At 35.9% G+C, this 25,427-nt stretch overlaps 1 protein-coding gene across 1 annotated transcript in view; it reads right to left on the bottom strand.

Annotated features, from left to right (window-relative positions):
- The window catches only part of LOC114046113 (collagen alpha-1(IV) chain-like), a 204,058-nt gene that overhangs the window by 174,985 nt on the left and 3,646 nt on the right, over positions 1–25,427 (bottom strand). The window lies entirely within an intron of this gene.

Genomic DNA, 25,427 nt, shown 5'->3' on the forward strand with positions numbered 1-25,427 from the left:
TTCAGCCTTGTGAACCCAGATCTCCCTGCTTCCAAGTACAGCCTTCTATCCACTTTGTCTAACACATATGTATACGCATGCATATAAACATAAATACACATCTATTACATAACAAACACACATTAAGTACCAATATTAAGATGTATCCAAATGGCTTGAGGATAATATTTTTTAATAATTTGCAAATGTATATTCCAGGTTGCACTTCCCACTGACATGGCAGTATGCTAATACAAATAGTAATTATGATAACTGGCATTTACATATCATTTTAAAGTTTTAAGATCAGTTTATATGCATTTTTTCTTCTGATCCTCACAGTAACCCTAGAGAGGTATCATTTATTTTGTAGATTTTATATTTTATATTTTATAGATAAAGAAACAGAGGCAAAGAACAAATGGTTTGTTAGGGTCACAGAGATGGCATCTGAAGACCATCTTTAAAGCTGCTTTCCCTGTCTCAGAAATCTAGCATCCTTTACATTATGCCTCACTGCTTCTTCAATAAATGGCTAACATTGGAAGAAGGCCAAAATTCTGTTCCCCCAATATCCAGGAAGCTATACAACTGGACCTCTTAACACACCACTATTAACAGTCAATTTAGACCCAGTTAATAGTTATACCCAAAATCTGTGAGAATAGCTGACATTACTTGGAACCTATGGGATTTAAAATTGTTTAGTTCCAACTCCTAAAAATCTAGAACTCTCATCATTGGCAACATGTTTCTCACAGAAATGGTAGTCATCTAGGAAATCATAGCTAGCATTTTATAAGTAGGCTAAAAAAATTAAACAATAGATGTTTAACTATGCAAATTTAGGCTTAAAAGTTTGTAATGAAGAAAGCATAAGAAATGTGCCCTCAAATTACAAATTCCTAGAGCAGGCAAGTGTCCTGACAGCCATATTATTCTGTAACCTAATTCAATAGGCAATAGATCAAAATACAAAATACCCCCTCAAAAACTATCATCTCTGACAGTTTTAGATGGAGCAAAAGGCTTTGTAACAGAAATGTGGCTCTCCTCCTCCTGCTGATGCAGAAAAGTCACTTGCAATATTCTCCATGGCAGTTTAATAATAAAAGCACTTAATAAATGCTCTTTGATGATACTAATCAAGACAAGAATAATCCCCCAAACATCTAAAAATAATGGACCATAGTAATGTTACGTAAAGTATTTCGTCTATGTCTCCTCCACAAGTTTATCTCTTTGGCAGTTTTTCTTTGCACTAGATTCTGAATTTGAAGAGCAAGGAATTTTCCATTCATTTCTCCCCTCTGGCCCCAAGGAACACATGAGGGGAAGAACTATCTTTTACTTCAGATTCAGCTTGTGTTCATCATTTCCTGCACTAAGCTTAAATTTCATACCAGCAGTATAACTGTGGCCTCCAGCTCTAAAATTGTTCAGTATTAGGAAAATGATGCCAATAAGTGCCATAATGAGGTGTATGGCATGATGACTATGCTCTTGGAGAAATAGCCACTTGGTACGAAAAGGCAGTTCTCAAGGGAAAAAATCTAAGCTATCAATAGTTGTATTTTAAAAATGCTCCAAATCACTAATAATCAGAGAATAGTACAAGCTAAAGCAATCCATCAGATTAGCAAAGTTGACACAAAAGGAAAACAACAAATGTTGGAAGGTTTATGGGAAAACAGGCACATTGTTGCATGGCTGGTAGAGCTGTTAATTAGTACAGCTCTTCAGGAAAGCAATATGGAGCTATGCCCAAAAAGTTACCAAACTAACCATACCCTTTGACCCTAGTGATATCACCGCTAGACCTATGGCTCATAGAGGTCAAAGAAAAAGGAAAGGGTTCAATAGATGCAAAATAGGTGCAGCTCTTTTTTGTAGTACCAAAGAATTAGAAATTAAGAGGGCACCCACCAAAGGCTGATACATCTCTTGGGCTCAGTATTAATATGGTGAGTCCCAGAGAATAGGGATGGGGAGAGGTACTAGGTTGCCTAAGGAGAATGGAACCATCCCAGGTCAGAAACACAACAAGTCAAAGCTCCTGTACCAATTAGTAGTCAGTTCTATGTACAGCCTCTGCACTTCCAGCCTAGGTGAAATATGGAAACCCAGTATTAAAAAAAATTATAGCACATGAATGAAACAGAATATTAACATGCAGTAAGAAATAAAGGAAGAGATGCTTTCAGAAACTTCTGGGAAGACTTGTATGAATGGATTCAGAGTGGAATAAGCAGAATCAGGAGAATAATTTAAACTACAGCGTCATTTTTGTAAAAAATGAAGAGTTTTGAAAGATTTAAGAACTCTGATTGATTCTGTAATCAACCACAAATCCAGAGAACCGATGTAGAAAAGTGCTACTCACCTCTTAATACAGAGGTGATAGAGACCAATATGCACAGTAAGACACACATTTTTTGACTGTGCTTATTTTATTTTGTATTTTGTTTTCTGTTTTTCCCTAGTGAAGGAGAGGGAGAAAAAAAGGTTTCATAATTGAAAAAAAATTTGAAAAAAATAAATATCCATGTGGTATACTAAATAACTATCTGTCTACAAGGAAGAAGCAGGAGAACATTTCTCAATTACAAGTGGTAATATTTACAGTCTTGTATCATGTACATTTTCCTTATTAATTACTTCTCTGAGGACTTTGGAACCAATATTAGAAACTATTGTAGGGTTTTATAAACAGCTAGGAAATATAGTAGATAGAGTTGGTCATCTGACCTCAGATACTTAGTAGCTGCACGACCCTGTGCAACTCACTTAACTCTGTTTGCTTCAGTTTCCTCATCTGTAAAATGAGCTGGAAAAGCAAATGGCAAATGACTCCAGTATCTTTGTCAAGAAAACCCCAAATGCGGACACAAGAATCAGACAGAACTAAAGTGACTAAACAGGAACAAAAGGGTTTTAAGAGTTGAAGTGTAACAATTCCCTTATAGCCTCCAAGTTTCGTCAGCTGTTTTAATATCTATATTAAGTCTAACTTATTTAATCTGAAAATTAGAGAATGATCCAACAAGCATTCATTAAGCACTTACTGTACACTGAGCACCATGATCTCTATGTTCAGAAAAGATACCAGGTTGAGAAAATACATGGTAGCCTCACAAAGCTTTCAGTTTAGATTAAGAATCAAACACAAATACAAAATAACAGAAAACATTAAATGATAAGTATGTAAAGGAGCTTCAAAACAAAATGCTATGTGAAGTATGAGGTGGAAAGCCATCACCAGTTAGAAGAATGATGTCCCTCCAAATTGATTTTTATATTCTTTTCAATATATTTTTCCATTTCCAATTTTTTAGGCTAACATCTTCTTATTTAAATAATTTAGGTTACACTTGTGATAATTACAGAAGCTATTTCTCATCTTTAACTTTTCTTCTATGTGTAGTTTGATCTTTGCTTTAACTGGATGTTGAATTTAACATACAGATAGCACCTTCCAACATTTTTCTTACAGAAAATATTAAAGAGGAATGAGTGAGAGGTATTAAGCTTTAGTCACTTTTACTTCTTGATCTCAAAATCTTTTTTCTGGCAAATTTTCAAAGTTCTCCATTCTGCCCACCTTTACAATGAAGTCTCCAAATACCAAGCTATTTGTTGATTTAATTATCAAGTTCTTTACAATATCTATCTACTTTCTCACCCTTTCCTGGATGAGGCCTATAAAATTCAATACTTCACCATAAAATGGCCAGAAATCCCACGGGAAATAATGAAACCCCTTTAAAATGCCTCATTAAGAAGAGCCTGAGACTTCGGCATCTGTACACCTTTTTAAAAATTACAATTCAGACATCATTTTTTAAAAGTCCTATTCTAATGGTTTCTCGTGATGTGAAAATGACTCTGAGTCCTCAAAGGCTATGTCAGGAGAGCTATGTAGTTACATCTGTTTAGTTACAATTTCTCTATCTTATTATATCATTTATAGTAAGAATATCAGCAAGGATATAGTTTAGTTTCTCCAGTAGTGTATCTACTTATTGGCCGCTGGAAAAAGATTAGACATTGAGAACCAACTCTTAAATTGGTATGTGATTCTTAACATGCTTTGCCCTCCTTCTGGAAACCCCCACCCCACTATTATTATATAGAAGTGGCTACAAGCCACATAAGACTAATGTTCCTTTTCTATTTTTATTTGTCTCATGGGTCACCAGGGATAAAAAAAAAAATCATCACCTTTGGGTAATGAACCTCTCCATAATTAGATCAGCTGGCTGGTTATCAGCCAACTGAGGACTATAGCCTGTTAGCCTGCCCAAACTTGAAGCCTTTCCAGCATGGTAGATCATGCCAGAGCCTGTGCTCTACTGACATAGTTTTGAAGTCTCCAAGTCACTTTCATGTCATGAGAAAACATTAGAAGAGGATTTTTTTCAAAAGATGGCTAAATTATCATTTCTAAAATGCTGCTATTTCTGCCTTTTTTAGAAAAAAATGTGGTCTGTTAAAAGCACCATATTTCAAGAAGTATCAGGAATAAACTAAATACATTCCTCTACTACTTAAAAAAGGAAAAAGAAACATTTATGCAGTAAACTTTGAGCATAGACAGGGAAAGAATCAATATGTACTACATAACATTTAGGGGCTTGGAAATGAGCAAAGTAAAAAGCAAAGAAAGTGGAAACTAGTCCAGCTACACCTTTCACTGTGTGATAATGGAAAATCACATTACCTCAATGAGCCTTTGTTTTCCCATAGACTGAAAGAGGGGATTGGATTAGATGATCTGAGATTCTAGCATTAAAGTTCTATGGTCCTTAAAAACTGTTAGAGGAAACCACACAAAGAAAGGAGATCCACAAATATGACAGTTAAATTGACTTAAAGAGGGGTACATACGCAGTTAAATGGAGAATGAAGAGAATCAAGTCCTTTATGATTCAATTATCTGTGTCATTCAGATGAAAAGTAGTTTGTGATTTTTCAAATAATTACTTCAATTTTTCACTTTGCATGTATTGTCATGGCCAAAGAAAGAAGAAACACATTTTTCCTATTGAGTATCATACAATGAGACCTACACTGTAAAGAAGCAAGGGGAAAAATGGTCAGAATGATTTCCCAAAAGTCATATCATACATAAAATTTTTAAAAAGACACAATAACTTTCCATAACCAAGAAGGGCTCTTCCAGAGAAGAGGCCTGGAAGAACCACAACTCAGTACAATTCAGGAATGGTATTTGGAAAAATGAAGGATGAGGGTGGGGTTGTACTTGCTGAAATGTTGGGAGTCTGGCTTATTACTTAGCTCTTAAGACCACCAAAGAAGAGGCTATAGGGAATGCTGGCACTCCATTATGTTAACATAAAGGTCACTTTGGTTGAAGGATGGGCCTAGTTCAGGGAGGAATTCACTATCACAAACTGTCTGGGGGAAATGACACTCCCATTTATTTTTATCCCACCTTTCAACAATAGTAACAGAATTCCATTAGGCTCATGTGACGTCTCCACCACTGTCCAGACAACACGTGGTACCCAACCTCAAAGATCAAGGTCTGCTACATCTGATATCTAGTCTAAATTGTTATATGCAGCTGCAAATCTAAATATTCCCTCCAGCTCCTCATCCACAAAGGATCCAGTCCTATTAATACCTGCTTCCTTTCCAAACAACAGGTTACTGTGTGAGCTAGAGTCCTGTTTTTCAATCTGAATGTGAATTAAACTTAGTCAAGTTTACATTTGGTGCTCTTATTGTGCTAGATGAACTCTACCTCAGAGGTCAGATGGCTGGAAAAATCATGATATGTCAGCAGCATGGAAAGCGTTCTTTATTATGATATCCAGAGTAACATCTCCATGTCCTTCTGCTCTATACACCATGCTATCATAATGGCCTTGTCAAAGAAATGGTTGGCTGGTGCTCAAGGACATAAAACAGACAATTAAAAACATTTCCATATCAGGATACTCCAGAGCTGCTTAAAAGTAGGAAAGACTTTAACACAGGTGTTTCCAAGGGAAGTTTCCTTTAGAAAAGAGTCTGCAGCAACAGCAATAGTAAGGCAGGAAGCTCAAGAAAATTCTAAAATTGGAAAAGAAGTACTGAAAATGGGGTAATCATGGTTATGGTCCTTAACCATCATAAAAACTGAAATCCATTTTAGATCATGTTGGTGTGAAGCAAAAACATTTTAAGAAGAAAATCCCATTAATAATATTTTTAAAGGCATCTATGAATCAATTAGGTAAACAGTCCCCCTCCCAAAAAAAGATGTCTTCCAAATATATGATCATCAAATACTATTTCAGTGAAACAAAAAAAAAATCTTATAATTGGAAATGAGTTCAAAGGTCATCTAGTCCAACCCCTATCTAAAGCATGAATCCTTTCCACAACAACCTTATGGTCAAAATACATGAACAGGAAATAAATCTAAATTATAAATAGCTAAATGAAAATGAAAAAGGCCTCCAAACACTAATAATTCAAGAAATCAAGGTTCTGAGATCCCACTTCATGCTCATCATATTGGCAAGTTGACAAAAAAGGAAAAATGACAAATGTTGGAGGGACTGGGGAAATAGTAACATTAATGAACTGTTGGTAGAGCTGTGAATTGGTCTAGCCATTCTGAAAAGCAATTTGAAACTATACCCCAAAAGTTACTAAACTATACACCCTTTGAACCACAGATACTAGTACTTGGCCTTTATTCCAAAGAGACTAAAGAAAGAAGAAAAGGATCTGTATTTACAAAAAATATTTTAGCATCTCTTTTTGTACTTGCAAAGAACTGAAAACTAAGAGTATGGTCGTCATTTGTGGAATAGCTAAACAAATGTTGGTATGTGGATATAATGGAACACAATTATGCCCTAATAAGTGTCAAAACAGATGGTTTCAGAGAAACCTAGGAAAACTTGTATGAATTGGTACAGAGCAAAGTGAGCAGAACCAGAAGAACAATCTAAACTATAACAATATCCTGAAAAATAATTTTGAAAGACTTAAGAATCATGATCAATGCAATGAAAGATTCTAGATATCACCTGGGCAAGTCACTGAACCTCTATTTGTCTTAGTTTCTTCGACTGTATCTTGAGGATAATAACAGCAGCTACCTCACAATGTTGTCATGAGAATCAAATGAGATAATATTTGTAAAGTACTTAGTACAGTGCCTGCACATAGTAGGTACTATGTAAATGCTTATTCTTTTCCCTTTCCACCCTGCCTCAACACTCTAAAGATGATGGACTAAACATGAAGAGTGAGATATACATTTTCAATGTCTAAATTTATGACCCTTTCATGAAGCTGAATAATTTATACTAAATCAACATAGTATTCCATTATTACATTGTATATATGAAATATGTTGAATAATTTATATAACATATACAATATATAATATTGTATAGATCAAATATATAAAGAATATAAAATACCATATTAAAAATAAAAGGATATTAAAATTACATTTAAATAATAAAATTAATATGAAAAATATTAAATGATATGAAGAAAAAACAAAATTAGAAGAGCTTACACATAGCCATTATGACCATGGCTATATAAAATCATAAGAGCATCAAAAGTTTATAAGTAAAAACAAAAAAAGAGAAATTGAATGAGGAAATAGTGGATGTTATGATTATTATTTTCTAAATATAATTTTCCCTTCTGTCAAAATTTATATAGTCTTTAATTATTGGGAATTTTATTTTTTTCATTCTTTATTTTGATGGAAAAAAAAACTGTGTTCATTTAAGCATCCTGAAATTAGAGTATGGTTTTATTTGGTTCAGAAGGCTAAGGAGAGCTAGACTGAGGGTATAGTGAGAATGGCAAAGACTGAAACTGAATAAGGCAGTCACTAGGCCTAGAAAAGGTATACTAGGGCTAAATCAGGAATACAAGATAAGTGATCCAATATGTGAACACAGAAAGCTTTAGTAGTGGTCAGTACATAGGGAGCACTTAGGGAGAAGAATACCATCAAAGACTGAGAAGCTATTTGATCATCTCTATCTTGGGTGTAGAACCTTCTGAAACCTTAAGGAGTTGGTATAGAAATCTACTCAGTGAGTTTAACGAGGTAATGGACTTATTTGGTCTAATTTAGACTGGGACTATTTATTTTTCTAGTGTTGTGTTTCAACAGAAAAATATAAATAAATTAATATTCACTGTTTAAAAAAAAAAGAATTGGTGTCATCTATGGAAGCTTCAGTTTCTACTAAATAAAGTAAATTTTCTTTGCCTGGCCAAGAGCCCTCACTGTTTGTTTTACCTTCAACCAGCCTGGATTGGAGTCACCGTATGCATGCTCTGTCAAGGAATGAAAAAATTAGCTCCCATGAAAAGGGCTTTCCTAATGCAACCAAGTCTATAGGAACCTCCTGGAGGATAAAATGTGCCAAGTTTCCATAATACCTACATTTTTTTAGAACATTGGACTGAATCATTTTACTAGTTTATACCCACTTAGCACCCCACCCCAGTGCCTATGACTAGCAAATTTCTATCTCTTCTCCCCTTAATTTATGACTCAGAACCACTGACCCCTCAGGGCAGGATCTCTTTCTCTATTACCTCTTTTGGCACAGTCATAGTAATCCAAATTTAGTCATATTCTTGCCTTCATTTCCCTTAATCTCTATCTTCTTCTATTCACCTTCCACTGTGCTCTCTGAAACACTCATTCTATTATCAACCAACTTCCAAAGTCTTGACCTCTATGTCCTCTGCACAATTAATGAAATGTGTCTCGCTCCTAAAGAAATCACATCCCCTGAAGCCCTCATCAATGCTAGTTATACCTTGTCTCATAAAGACCAACTCACAAAACCAAGGGAAAGAGGTAAATTTATTGGTCTTGCTTTGCTTTGCTTCCATAGTCAACAACCTCTGCTACCTCAAAATCCACACAATCTGATTATACGACCTTGCCCTGTGCTTTGTCAGGGTCATCTACCTACCTTCAGAATATTCTACCTCCTTCCTCAATAACTTCAACAAACTGACTTACAGTTTTCCACTCTATCTCAACCACTGCTGTTATCTTTGGCGATTTCAATATATTCACAATAATTTTACTAAAACCCTAGCCACTCAGACTAGTAACCTTCTCAATTCCCATGAACCCCATCTCCACACTACCTCAGCCACCACCTGGGGGGAATCATACCTTAGATCTAACCATTATCCAAAACTGTTTCACCTCCAAGATCTTCAACTCATAAGTTCTCCTCTGATCATAATATCGTCTTCTACCTCAAATACTTCAGTACTCATGATCGTAAGTCTTAGTCTTCCCATTAATACAGTGAGAAGGTTGAACTAAATGATTTCCAAGGTCCCTTCTGGTTCTAAGATTTGAAGAGTTGAAGTGTTTAACTGAATTATTGAATTGGCCAAGGTTAGGTAGAAACGGGAGGAACATCTCTCCCTGTTTTCCCAGTACATTATCCCTGCTCTAGCCTCACTTTCCTCTCTTCACAGTATTAATCCTATAGTTAATTTCTTCAGTGAAGCATTACCTCCCACACTTGATGCCTTTTCCTTCCACTTTTCTGGCCCTGCTAATTCTCAACCCTTGGCCACTCCTAGTATTGGCTTGTGAGCCTATATCTATGCAACTCAATGCACTAGAGAAAGTAATAAAATTGTACTGATTTATTCCACTGCATATTCAAGCTATATAACCTCAACTGAAACATCATTAATGCAATGGCAATATTTCTCTTCATTCTCTGCTTCACACACCCCCTACACTTCCCGCAGTAGCTGTTTCACAAGTGTCCTGAAGCCCCCAGCTCTATCCTTAACCCCTCAGCTCTATCCTTAACCCCTCAGCCAATGACTTTGCTACCTACTTGACTAAAAAGTTAGGGACCATCTGTTTTAAGTTATGTCATCTCCCCTCCTCCATATCTCAAAACCTCTTTATTTTCTCACCCATCCACACATTCTTCCATCTGGCCTCAGCTGATGAGGTAGCTCTCCACTTAGCCAAAAACAGCTTCCTTTCCTACTTGTGCACTAGATTCCATTCTATCCTTCTAGTTCATAGGCCTTGTTCCATCTTTCTTGCTCCATCCTTCTGATTCTGAAGGATGATTTTTCTCTGAGCTTTCCTTCTACCTCTTTGACCACTATTTTTCAATATGCTTTGTTATTTTATCCCTCGATATAATCCAGGTTCATTGCCACTTACCAAATATAATATAATCACCTTACCTAATGATTCCTGGGCACTAAATCAATCAGCTCTATCCTAACTCATGGCTTATCTCCTACCACTGTCCTTACTCCCTATTTGATTCTAAATGTTGTTACTTCCTGGTTACCAATATAAATATATCCTATCTTACTTACTATTTGATTCTAAATGTGATTACTTCCTGGTTACCAATATAAATATATCCTATCTTGTCTTATTTTTGATCCTTGACTTATGTGATCTGTACTGCAATCATGGAACATTGTCAGTCTGACAGTCAACAAGTATTTAATAAGCACTTATGTACCAGGCAAAGCACCTACTATGTACCAAGCTCTGAGGATACAAAGAAAGGCAAAAATACGGTCCTTTCTTTCAAGGACCCCACATTCTAACAAGAAGACAACATGTAAACAACTACATACATATGTGATACATGCAGAGAAAACTGGAGATAGGTACAGGGGGAAGTAGGGTAGGGAGGAACCAGGAAAAGTTTCTTCCATATGGTGGGATTTGAGTTGAGTCTTCAGGGAAGATATGAAGCAGAAATGAGGAAGAAGACTATTTCAGGCATGGAGGACAGCCAGTGAAAGTCACAGAGTAGGGAGACAGAGGGTCATGTGCAAACAACAGCAAGAAGGTCAGTGTCTCTGGCCACCATTCATATTCTCTCCCTCTCTCTTCTTTAATCTTTCCCACTCTGCTGCCTTTTTCCAAGAAGCAGAAGAAGAAGAACAACTTCTTCTCAGTCATCATCCCCCTTGACCTTTCTCTAGCATTTAGGACTGTTGAATGTTTCCTCCTTATTAACCTTGCCTCCTTCTGCTTCTGAAGGAGGATTTTTCTCTGAGCTTTCCTTCTACCTTTTTGGCCACCATTTTTCAATGTGCTTTGTTATTTTATCCCTCAGTATAATCTAGGTTCATTGTCAGTTAACAAATATAATGTAATCACCTTACCTAATAATTCCAGGGCACTAAATTAATCAGCTGTATCCTAACTGACGGCTTAACTGTTACCACTGTCCTTGCTCCCTATTTGATTCTAGATGTGATTACTTCCTGGTTACCAATACAAATATATCCTATGCTGTCTTATTTTTTATCCTTGACTTATGTAATCCATACTGCAATCATGGAACAATTTCCTATTTACCAAATCATATCATTTCCCAAAAACATATGCATTCTTATAAGCACAGAATATTTAAGATGAAAAATAACTTAGAGGGTGAGTCGTATTTCCTCACTTTACAAATGAGGGAACTGAAGAACAGGAAAACTAAGTGACTGGATCAAAAACATGCTGCTGGACAGAGGTTTGAATTCATGTCTTGTAAACTATTAGTTTAGTGTTATTTCCACTACCATTCAGGATCATGATGTCTACCATAATTTGAGAATTCTAATACACAAGGAAAGAGTACTTCATTCACACTGGTGAGAAGACCATAGTGTTGCGAAAATCTTCTAGTGGAATATCAGCACACAAAAATGAATAAGACTTGAGCCTCTTGGAGGCAGCATGGTATGGCATAAAGTGTGTTGGATTTAAAACATAAAGACCTGGGTTCAAATCCTAGTTTTGTCACTTACTACCTGTATAATCATGGTTAAGTGACTTCTTAGTCACATGGTTAGGTGTCAGTCTCAGTTTGTTCTGATGTTAAATGAGGTGATCAGACTAGATGTACAGACACTAATAATGTCCCTTCTACTCTAACTCTATGATCCTTTGAAATTATAAATCAGAAGGTCCAGTCAAATTTGCTTTCTTGCTGTCCTCATGCATGACATTTCATTTCTTATCTCTATACCTTTATACCATCTGTCTCTCATGTCTGGAATTTACTCCTACATCATCTCCTGCTCTTAGAATTCTTAATTTTCTTTAAGACTTAGTTCAAGCACCACTCTCTACATGAAGCCTCTCCCCCCAGCTGTTTTTGCTCTCCTACCCTGCACTTATTTGTATATATATATATATATATATATATATATGTATGTGTGTATGTATGTATGTGTACGTATGTGTGTACACATACATGTGTGTACACCCACATATACTGATTCTTCCTCTCTTCCCACAAGCACCATGGGCTCAATAAATGATACACCAGAATATGCGTGTATGTATGCATGTATGTATGTGTGTATGTGTACACAGACACACACATGTACATATTTACATGTTGTCTCTCCTAATAGAATATAAGTTCTTTCAAGGCAAGGATTTTTCACTTTGATCTTAGTGTCTAGCACAAAGGCAGCACTTAATAAATGCTGCTAATTGACTGATCAACTGAAAAGATGCCAAGGCTCCAGCGTGTAGAGAAGGCTGAGGCATAATCATCAGGCAAGCAGCCAGGCATCTGGCACATAAGAAATAGGTCAACTTAAACTATGCTTCCCATACCAACTAACTTTCCACCAAAATTCCATTAGGAATTCCCTATAGCAGTGGTTTTCAAAGTGTAGTCAAGGGACCCTTGCAAGCAATCAAGACCCTTTCAGTGGGTCTCTGAGGACAAAGCTATTTTCATAATAAGATATTTTAATTTCTAATATGGTAATTGTAAATATACATAACCCATATCAACAAATGCTCTTGGGAGGGATCCTCAATAATTTTAAGTGAAAAGGGTCTTGAAACCAAAAAGTTTGAGAACCATTGCCCTATAAAATAATACACAACTCAAACCTCTCAAATGGAACTAGAAAGATGGTAAGATGTGCTGAACCTATAAGCTAAATTGTCACTAAGAAAAAATATTCATAACCTATAATGATTGGTCTGCCCCACCTGTGTCACCATCCTCATCTATTTCTTGGCATAGTCAAGCAAATTCTGCCTTCTTTTTAAAGCTTCCCATTTCATTATCTTAAATGAGCCTAACATTCCAAACTCCTCCCTTTCTTCCAAGTCAATTCATTAGTATCAAAGATATTCCAATTGAAGTCTCACATCCTTTCATTCTTAACAAGTCCCCCAACATGTACACACAAATTCTTCAAATTCCATATAAGCAAAAAAAAGATTCCTAAACTATTTAGCAGTTCTAAGGCACAGAATATACCTGATATCTTGAGGCAATCTTTAAATCTACTAAATTTAAAGTCCTACTTTACAAATTCTGCAATGTTAACATTTTAACATATGAACTATATATAAAATGTATCATATGCCTTAGAATCCCATCCCATTCTCCAAGAAAGCAAAAATTGGACCTTACAACAGGTATTCTTAATCTGGAGTAAATTTCAAGGGACTCATGAACTCAAATAAAAAATATGTCATTATTTTCATTAATCTCTAATTGAAATTTATCATTATATTCCATTATTTAAAAACATTACTCTGAAGAGGAGTGTATAAGATTTGCCAGATTGCCAAAGGGGTACATGACACTGAAAAAAGTTAAGAGCTCTTATTGTATGCAGTGCCCTATTCATTGTACTTTATACTTGTTGAAAAAAAACTGGAAATTCAATGTTTGGTTCAACGTCAGGGTGGTAAATGGTCCGGCTCACTCGAGGAACTTCTTTGCATGACTCTAGTAACATTCCCAAGCTCCAGTGTCTCCACATCCACCATCAATAGTCATTTTCTCAGTCAGTAATTTCTCTAGCTCCTTACCATCCACATATATTGATTCTTTCTCTCTTCCCAAAAGCACCATGGGTTCAATAAATGACACACTGGAATTTAATATTAGCCATGAAAATACAGGTTTGGATTGATTAGTGGAATAGATGAAATAAGAGAGCCACTTAGACTGAGCATTTGAGTAACCCCATGAATGGAGGTACTGCACTAACCTCTTCCAGCAGGATCCAGATTTTAATCGAGGAATGTCAATTAACACATATCTAAAGCCTAAAATAGATGAGATTTCAGGTGAGTAAAGATGTTAATATAAAACATGACTAAGAACACTTCATTTCTTCAGGCTATGAATGTTCCTTGTTCTTAAATGTGTCATCTCTATGGCAGTAAGATGGGTGGAAACTACCACAAACTTACAGTTTTTACATCATACACTGATTGCTTTTTTGCTGAGCCAAATAGATTTCCAAATAAATCCCACCTTTTAAAAATTGCGATTTCAAATATGGGGTATGTGCAATGCTAAACAGAGCAGCACTAGAGATTTTGAAACTATCTCTTATTTGCTTGTTCCCTACTCTCTATGAGTCACACATGGATTCTGGTCAAGGTTGCTAGTCTACAGACCTTTACTTAAGATTATACTCTTAACAAAGTGTTTGAACACATCTAAAAGGCTCTCACATCAATTGGTCTTGTCTCTCCCTCATATTATTAATCTTCCCACATCTGGAACATATGTTTTATTATATTATATGCCAGAGATCCCTTTTTAAGGATTTCCCAATTAATTGGAGGATTACTTCTGGGCTTTATTTTTATAAATGTTCTATAATATAATGTATTTCATCAGAGATTTACATTATATCTTTTTTTCTTATTATTAATAGTTTATCAGATTTGGCAAGACAACACACTAGGTGTCCTGCCAATTGCATTGTGAGGATTGTGTTGCCAACACATTTTGCCAAGAACTTTTTACCCATGCTGTTTTTTAAGCCCTTGCATATTTTCAAGGAAATCAAATATGTAGGTTTCTAATTCATTTACAGTCAACCTCACAACTTAGCCCTCTTTTGCAAAATGGTGAGATGTCCAAAAACAATCATAAGCATCAGTTCTTAGAACCAAAGTCCAATTTTGCCAGTTCACCACCCACACAAAAAGGCTCAAGTTCTGCTTGTGTCCATAAACAAACCAAGTTCAAGTACATGCTAAGCTAAGCCTAGAAAAACAGTTCAATTTCTTAATCATATCACATGCTACAAGAGATCACATGGATGTACACAGTCATGTAGAGGGGGAAATATCACCATAAATACCCTTTGGAACACAGGTTTTTTTAGGTAGTATCCTAAAGATCACAGAAACACTATCCATTTACTTGTTCTTCTTTGTTTCTCTATTACATTTTCCTTAGGCCTCCTCACATTAGCTTCTCTTGACTTAGATTCATAATTTAAGCCTCTTCAAAAGAGATTTTTTTCCATTACTGTTGTTAACAAAATGCTATCATCATTGAAATGCTTTAGGTTGAGTGATACATGTTATTGAAATGGGAAGAAATACATTTTCCTTCATTTAGTATTTCCAAATAAAGTGAATATACTTTATCCATATTATCCTTATTAACTAGTTTTTCAAATTGCTTTGTATAATTCCCTTCAGGACCCAACAGAAAAAAAAAGGCCATGCCTCATCATTTCACAGCCTAATAACATTTCAACTTGTCAAAGTGCAAGGAGGCTATCACTCACCAATTTATATTATTAAAGTATTTTGTAAACAGAAGTCTATCCCTAATTCCTTTAAAGGAAAATGTTTTTCTTTTGTTATTTGTAGCTCATTTGATAAAGGTGAATATTTGAATTGAGTCATTCCCCAACATGTTAAGGGCAGCACCCTAGTAAACCATTTCTGATTCAATATATTACTCAGTTAAGATATTCATAAGATCTATGATCTCATTGATGGAGGTACTCAATCTAAAGAAGTGGATCACAATCCATTTGCACATTCTAATGCTTTCTGATGCTTGTAAATGTCCTCTCAAGATTTCTTCATAGGGGAGTCCTTTCAAGAAAATAGTGGAGGTGGGACAGCTAGGTGGCACAGTGGATAAAGCACCTACCCTGGAATCAGGAGGACCTGAGTTCAAATCTAGCCTCAGACACTTGATACTTTCTAGCTGGGTGACCCTGGGCAAGGTCACTTACCCCCGATTTCCTCGCAGAAAAAAGGAAGAGTGGAGGTCTAACTCTATATGTCTTGATATGGCAAGAGCTCTCTCCCCAGACAGAATGTGAGCTGTTTGAGGGCAAAGACTATTTCGGTTTTGGTTTTTGTATCCTTAGCACCTAGCACAGTACCTAGGTACTTAGGTGCTACTTAATAAATGCTAATTAATTGATTGTATTAGCACCAGCCAAACACACAGGCTATCCATTGGTTTTTCCTTTGTTCTTGCTACATGACTAGCCCATCTCCTTTTCCAGTCATACATTTTGGTAATACAGACAGTGCAAAATATTTGCCATAATTCCACTAAAAAAGTGAAAAATAGGGACTGGCAAAGAGAAACACATACTTCCACATAAAGATCTATGTAAGAGTTCTTTATTAAGAATTTCAGTGGATCAAAATATCATCAATATTCCATCAATTTCATCCAATTTTCATTCAATTTTATCAATGCTTAGAAATTTTCATCCTGTTTTCCTACAATCTCTCTCCAGACTTTCAACCTAATGTGAACTGTAAAGTGGGTTTACCCATTAAAAGTTTATATAGTTGAAAAGCATCTTAATTATCAGGCATTTTCTATCATTGATAATTTTGGCATCTGAGGTCTTAAGGTATTTAGGGCACAGAATTTTTCATATTAGATTCAACTGGTGATTATTGAGACATATAATAATGATCTTAGTATATCTATCATTTATTTCTAACTACATACATAAATATACTTGTCATAGAAATAATAATTAATCACCAGTGGGTCAAATCTTTATATTCTAAGATATAGAATATACATTAATATGTAGAATATAGAATGAAATATTCTAATTTTGCCTCCCTTCTGAGGGATGTTAATGCTTTTATAATATCTGATATCCTTACACCTTTAAAACAATTCTTGCATCCTTCCCTTTATCTCCTCTTACTTAGACGCTACTGTAGTTCAGATCTTCACTTTTCCAGAAGAAAATTACAATATTCTTTTAATTGGTCTCCCTGCTTTCATCCTCTCCCTTCTGAAATCAATCTTCAAGGAGCTGACAAAATAATGTTAAAGCATCACATTTTACCAGTTGACTCTCCTGCCCACTGTAGGAGTATTCCTAACTCCTCCACCTAAAATTTAAGGCCTTCCACAAGTTATATTCAATCTAACATTCCAGCCTTTATTTCCACATTAGTTCCCTTTACATATTCTATATTCCAGCCAAACTACACTATTGTTACGGAAATAACATAATATGGTAGGGAAAATGCTAGATATAGCCAGAAGATCTGGATTCAAATCTCAACTCTGCTACTTACTACCTGGGAAAGTCATTTAACATCTTTAGAGTTTCTGTTTTGTAAAATGAGGACTTTGAATAGATGGCCCTCTAAAGTCTGCTCGAGTTAAAAATCAATGCTTCCATTATCTGGAACTTATATTCTATTTCCCAACTCCCTGAATTTGCACTAGCTGTTCCCAATGCCTGGAATGTACTCCATTTTCTATTATAATCTTTATCTTCTTTCAAGGATGCCATTTTCAGGTGCCACCCTCCTCTCTGAAGCCTATGACCACCAGCTCCCTTGTTGGTACTCTTCTCTTCCTCACATTACCAGTTAATTAATTATCTGAGTTTGTGGAGTATCCCCCAGAAGAATATAAGTTCTCTGAGGGCACAGATAGATTCCTTTTCTCTTTTTGTATTCATAAGGGCTACTTAGTGCCTTGCAAAGTGCCTAATATTCAATGGATTGAATTTTAACATGTCTGATACAACTTTATACTGAATTAAAGGATTCACTTAATAAGGGCAAAAGTATATAAATTTTTCAAAGGTTAAAAAAAACTTACTACCAAACTCTGCATTTTTCATAATCTACAAGAGAGATGATTATTCCTAATTTAAAGAAAAGAAAGATTCCCAAATGACCTATATTTTCATAGTATCTTATTAAGCTGAAATTTTGCCTTTAAGATTAAATCTCAAGCTCAGTGAAGGCAGGGCCTTGTCTTCATTTTTTCATCTCCCTCAACTTTAACAAAGATTTGTTGAAAAGATTTTATTACAATGAAAGAAAGAAATCTTTACAAATTTGCCATAAGTCTTTCAAAATTAATGGTAAAATACCTAAAATTCTCATGTCTCTTCCAGAGAACATGACATCACAGTTGTTATAATAAAGGCATGCAAAACATTTCACATTCATTTTCTTTTTCAAGTTTCTTTCTATCATAAATGAGGCTCTTCTCATTTTCCATACTGAAACATTCTGAAACCACTGAAATCAAAACTAATCAAGCTCTATACAATTTTCATATATTTCAACACAGTGCTATGCACATAGGAGCTCAATAAATATTTGCCCAATGAATTTAAACTTTTAAGCACTGTGGTAATCATACTATTTACAAACCAGTCATGAGTTTTCCTCCTTATTAGGAATAGGGTATATGTAAGAGAGGCAGGAAGATGTCTTTAAAAAGTCATAAGTATCAGTTTCACATGCTTTAGCTAAGAACATCATTTCCAATAATCAAATCTTTAAAATCATGTGCATAAATGAATATGATGCTTTTCATTCCTAAGCTTCTATATCCAAATTCTTGGACTAAGTACAAAACTATCTGGGCAGAGAGTCAACCATACAAAATGCTGGTTTTCATGAGCATACAAAAATCCATTTGACTATTATTTTAGATGATTTGACTTTTACCATGTGAAATTCTTACCAGAATGAAAAGTTTAAGGACAGCTGTAACTGCCAGTAAATTAGTATAAGTTAACTTTCTCAACAGACCTAAGCTTTCCCTATTAAAGACCCCATCCTTACTGGTTGTGGGTGGGAACAAAAGGGGTTTTTAATAGTCTTAATCTTTAAAAAAAATCAAACAATTTGGATTGATCCCCCAAGAGACAAGATATCTACTTATATATTAGACCACAAGCCCCTTGAGAGAAGAAGCAATGTCTAGAGGCATCCCACTAACAAGGTTTCATCAAGAAGAAATCCCACCTGACTTACTTTCATGAACAGATTAAGATTATTTGGAATTAGACTATTAGCTACCCAAAAAGTTCTGCTAAATTACAGGTACCAAGAAAAGTTATCCTAAGTAGTTCAATTATTTCTCTGAGATCTCATTTATACTATTCTAATCAAAGCGATACTATCTGTGAACTAGCTTAGCTCTCTGCTTAAATTATCTCAAATTTCTTATTGATCAGTCAAATTAACAAATGAACCTCCCAAATGTTATGTATAATAGACTACCTATAAAAACCTGTATATGTTCCTTTCCTTCTACCATCACTTTTTGTCCCATCATACATACACTTTAAAGCTGAACCCCCCCAAAATATATGTATGTATGTACATGTACATATACATGCCAATTGCATTCCTACAAGATGATATATGTATACAATTCAGTTCTTATCATAATTGACACCTTGCTGGGAAAAGTTATCCAAAATGTGTCTGCCCCAGATACTGCACTAATTATTCTATGGCAAATTCTTTTACTATCATTAACCTATTTCCCTGCTTGGGCAGGTTTTCTCTTAAACAATACGCACAAGACATTTCCTGAGAATTGCTGACCAAAAGGAAGGAATCACTTTAAACAACTTACAGCAGCTGGTCATTAGTCCTCAGGAAATGTGGTCTCCAGGGGCTTTTATTACCCTTGCAAACTAAAAAAAATTAAAACTCCAAAATTTTTATCTAAAATGAATAACTGAATGATTTTTTTTTAAAGTTGACAATGGTAAGTGACATCTTTTCTGTTATCACTTGGCAATCTAGTTTCATTGTAAATGTTGTCTTGTTCATTGAAGCCTCCCAGAACTAATGTTTTTAATGAAATCACCTCTGTTTAAAAAAAAAAAAGGCTTCTCACAAGCTGAAATATAGACCTTCATGGGATCTTACATATTATCTAGTCCAAGACAGCATACTCAGTGACTCCCTCCTACTCATAGATGAGAAAACTGAGGCCCCCTATTGTAATGAGAACTAGAGATGTCATCACCTAAAACTTTTCCTCAAATCAAGCCATGAAAAAACTAGGCCTCCTCTTCAGATGCACCCCCATCCTCTACCTCAATATTAAGCAAAGAACTATCAGTAGTGCTATATCACAAAGGTTCATACTATATGGGGAGGTACAGCAAAAATGCATTTGGATTCAGAGGATCTAAATTCCAGTGTTAGCTCTGCTATTTACTAACTCTGTGTTCCTGCACAAGTCATTTAATGTCTCTAGACCAGCTTTTTTGCCCTTATTTTACTACAATTAGTGTCTGATGCTAGATTTCAACTCATGTCTTCCTGATTCCAAGTCCAGTACTGTATCTATTGTACTACCTCTACCTGCCAAATGCAGGTATTCAATAGATTCCAGTCTATTGGAGGATACTATAATAAGGGTAAAAATAGATGCCAGTTTATTGGAGGGTAGTAAAACTCATTACAAAGTGGATCCAAGATAATATTAGAGGGAAGACGTGGAGGTGAGAAAGGAGACCACCAAGGAAGGCAGAAGCTGGGACTTGAGCTTGGTCTTGAAGGAAGGCAGAAAGCTGAAAAAGTGGAGGTGAGGATGGACAGCGTTCAAGACATGGTGGAAAGGCATCAGGCTATGGAGTGTAATGTGTAAGGAATAGCAACTAGGCCAATGCTGCTGAATAGAAAAGTGACTGGAGGGGAAGAAAGAGCAAGAAGTCTAAAAGGTAGGAAGGAATCAAGTTGTAAGGGGCTGTAAAAATGTAAATGTAAAAATGTGAAAAAAAAAAAAAAAGAATTTTACATTTGATCCTGGAGGTCAAACATGATTCAGAGTCTGCTCCAGACATCAATATGATACATGCGTAAAAACTAACTTTGTAAAATAGATGTTGTTTCCATGTAAAATACATCGAAATAGTATTGTTGCCTCTGATTTCACAAACTTGGCATCATCAGTTCTTACTGAAAGATCATGGATAGCAAATCGTCTCATGATAAATCTCCCTTTTTAAATGGCCTGATAGAAATGAGCAAAGAAATGGTCGATTATATTTCTGTCATATACATATATATGTTTTATATTATATGTTACATATATGTTATGTATGACACATATATAGAAAACACATATATGTGTGTTTTCTTGTTGTCTCCTCCATTAAATTGTAAGTTCCTTGAAGGCAAGGACCATCTTTTGCCTTTGTGTGTTTCCCCAGTGCTTAACACTGTGCCTGGCACATAGTTGTTGTTTAGTCATATCCAACTCTTCATGACCCCAAGGGTCATAACAAACCAAAATTGTCCGTGGGGTTTTCTTTGCAAAGATACTAAAGTAGTTTGCCATTTCCTTCTCCAGTGGATTAAGGCAAACAGAGGTTAAGTGACTTTCTCAGGGTTGCACAGCTAGTAAGTGTCTGAGGCCAAACTTGAGCTCAGGCTTTCCTGACTCCAGGACCAACACTATCCACTGAGCTGCCTATCTGCCTCCTGGCACATTGTAGGTACTTAATAATTGCTATTGACTGACTGACTGATAGTATTGAAGCCAACTGATACATTATGAGTATCCACTATTTCTTAGAACTGTGTTGTGTTGTGTGTACTAGAAGACAAATCTGTCTTTCTCAAGCAGCTATATACAGGGTTAAATGCCTGCGTCCTACAAAATGATAACATTTTTCTTCTCTTTGAGCACATAAAAATATGAGCTGCCTAAAATTATATGTGGAAATAACTCTGGAATGCTTCAAATTACAATTGGCAGATAACAATTTGTGTGCTTAAACAACAAATGAATAAGCTTATTTTCTACAGCAAACCTCTGGTAATGCAATTAAGTCTATTTTCATGAAATGTGCAACCACAGAGAAATTGTGTCCAAAAATCTACTTCTGAACTGGCCCATGTTCACGTAATTCAACAAAGCTTAGGAAGAGAGGGGTATACAGACATCCCTTCCAAATGTTAATGCAACAGGGACTCTGGAAAAGGAGCAGCTGAAATCAATTTTCATCTTTCTCAGTTCAGAGCAAGGATTTCTGTGATCATCTGACTGAAGGGAAAATTTCCCAGGCTACATACAAACACTGCATTAGTAATCAAACAAAATAATTCCGAAGTTGTAACTTGTCCCTCATCCTCCCCTAGTCACGTCCCCCCCCACCCAAAAAAAAAAGATGAAAAAGACAGGATATTTCAAATCTTATTCCAATTCCTCATTTGAAAACAGCAGTGATCTCTTATCCTACCATGTCTCACAATACTTAATAAACATAGTACATGTAGTACCATTATTTTGTGCATTCTTGAAATTAAACCTAGCAAAATTTCACCATCATATTCCCACACCAAGAAATAAACTATTTATATAAAGATTTCAGCCTTGTATATATTCCCAAGTCATGTTTAGTCTATGGTAAAATACCTATTCTAAATACTGAATTCCGGGGAGAAAGCACCTTTATTTAAAATGATTACTACTAGTAACATCTCCCCATGCAGAATCACACAACATAATGTGGCAACATTAAGCATGTCATCAAAAGCTGTCTTCATAACCTCATGAAACAATCTGAATCAATGGTAGCTAAGCAGCTCTCACACAAGCTCAATGTCGGAAACTGGGACAAATCAATGCAACAAGTAATTTCTGAACACTTGTTAAGTAATGAAATATAAAAGAAGCATAAGACTATGCTCTGCCTTCAAGAAGCTTACAATTGACCTAGAAAAATAGCAATAACTAACATGAAACAAGTAAAGAATAATGGCCAAAACAAAATGTTGTCACTGTCTCTGAGTACAATACCAGATTCAAAGCAAGAAAGATGAGTGTAGGCTCAAGCAGCTGACAAAGGCTTGGTGGAACATGTGGGTCTTGTAGCTAGGACTTATGTGATGAACAGAATTAGATGCATTGGGAGGGAGGGGGAAAAGGAGGATACCCAAGGCATGAGAAACAGCATATACAAAGGCAAGGAGACAGGTAACAGCATGGCATACATGAGGGTCAGTGAGTAGAGCTGTCTCACTTGGTGAGAGCAATCAGAGAAAAGACTGGATAAGTGGGATGGATGTTGTTCTGGCCTAAATGATCCCATCAAATCAAAACACTCAATATGGAGGGTTTTAATAAATCAGACATAATAGAGTAGACTTTATATAGTAGGCAGTCAGTTATTAGTCACTGCAATATATTCTGGGGTATAGGGATAGATTTTTGAGCTAATATAGTTAGGGAAAAGGCATACTCCTTCATTTCCCTTAGTAAGCCTTAATTATGATGGCACAGTGGATAGAGCACTGGGCTTAGAATCAGGAAGATTCATCTGAGTCTAAATCCAGCTTCAGACACTGACTAGCTATGTGACCCTGGGTAAGACACTTAACCCTCTTTGCCTCAGTTCCTCATCTGTAATATGAAGTGAAGAAGGAAATGGCAAGCCATTCCAGTGCCTTTGCCAAGAAAACCCCAAAATGGGGGTCACAAACAGTTAGGCATGACTTAAATGACCAAACAGCAAAAACTCCTGAGGGATTCTACCAAGAAAACTTCCTTCAGGTATCTTGATGACAATAATCATGAAAATTGATCTTCTGATTATAGTTCAACATGTACCCCCATTCATTCCCTTCACCATTTTAGAAAAGAAGGAGAGGAGGGTATTTTTCCAAGGGTAGTATGTTAATAACATGCAAGAATGGAGATCAAGGGAATCCATGAGGATGCTATTGTAATAATCTATCCATGAGTCTAGCGAAATAGCAAGGAGAGAAAAAGAGAAATAAGAATATGGAAGCTACTGAAAAGGAATAAAAACTGGACTTGGCAACAATGTGGTTATGCTACAGATCAGGGGAAAACCAGAGACTATGCCAGGTCTATAATCTAAGAACCTCAGAGAATAGTAGGTCAACTGACCAAAATGAGGAAAGTTGGACACGGGGATAAGCTCAGTTTGGGGCATGTTTGGCGTGAGGTGGTGACTAATGTTCTATAAACATTTCTATGCACAGACTAGGATGTTGATTAGAGGTCAGAGTTAGGAATAGAGACCTATGAGTCTTCTGATCCTTAGGGGGCAATTGTTTTGTCTTTACATCAACAGTGCCTAGAATTATGCCTTCCATATGGTAGATACTTAATAAATGCTTATTAAATTGAATCAAATTGAGTTGGTAGTTAAAACCATCAGAGTAGATTTCCAATAAAGAGGGTACATAGAATATCCAAGAGCTAAATCTTGGGAGAATTCCCACATTGGGGGGGAGGAGGGGAAGGGGGAATGAGCATTCAGAGAGGCAGAAGGAAAACCAAGTAATTCAGCATTAAAGAAACTTGAGCAGGAGAAATATAGCTAGCAACCAAGAAATGGCCTGTAACTTCAAAAAAGCTACTTGAAAAGCCACATTTATAATGGAAACATTGTCCTTTTTCTACATCCCTCTAAACTGTCTTCCTGTAATCAATAATTTTAATCCCACAATAGTAGGAAGAATAATGTCACAATGTCATTAACTTTTAGAACTTTCTATTGTTGTCATGGCCTCCCCTATCACATCAACTTAAAAAGCTCAGACCTTTGTTAGTAGACCTGCATTTTAATGAAGGCATGCCTCATTTAATGAAGTCCTCAGGCAATTTCTGGAATACCTGTAAGTAGAGAAAAGCTTAATGCTTTATTAACTCAAGTGTTAGCAATTCTTTATCCATACTGTACTGGGCTACATAAAGTTCACATATGAAAAAAAGGGGACTTCTTCCCTCTCATTAATCAGTCTTTAAAATGTAACTCCTGGGAGTTGCATAAAGAAAAGTGATGGGGTAACTTGCTGTGAATGCATGGCACAGTGGAGAGGAAAGGGAAGGGAAGAATTAAGCATTTATTAAGTGCCTACTATATACCAGGCACTGTGATAATTTAGAGTCCAAGGACCTGGGTTCAAATCCTGCCTTAGCCACTTATTATCTGCGTAACCTTGGTCTTAACATTTAAAATCTCTGGGCCTGACTTTCCTCATCCATAAATTAAAGACTATGTAGCCTCCAACGTCTCTTCCAACATAAAATCTATGATCTTATTAACATTAAAGAAAAAGTGCAGCAATTCATGGACAGGCTGTTGAGAAGCTGGGAAGCTTTTCTATAGTGGCTAAATGACATTTCTTCTGCCTTAATAATGTGGTGCTTCCAAAGAAATGGATGCTAGATTTCTAAGTATGTTTTGATGCTTATTTTTTTAATTTATCTCTCACATTTCACTTCCTTAATGACAAGATTTGAGGTTACCTCCAAGAAATGATAGAATAAACTCCATCATCATGTCCATACTGCAAGCATGAAGACAAGCTATTTCTTAACATGACTTTATCTGTGGTGTAT

The sequence above is a fragment of the Vombatus ursinus genome, unplaced genomic scaffold, assembly GCF_900497805.2.
Source record: "Vombatus ursinus unplaced genomic scaffold, bare-nosed wombat genome assembly UNPS02014781.1, whole genome shotgun sequence".
NCBI lineage: Eukaryota > Metazoa > Chordata > Mammalia > Diprotodontia > Vombatidae > Vombatus > Vombatus ursinus.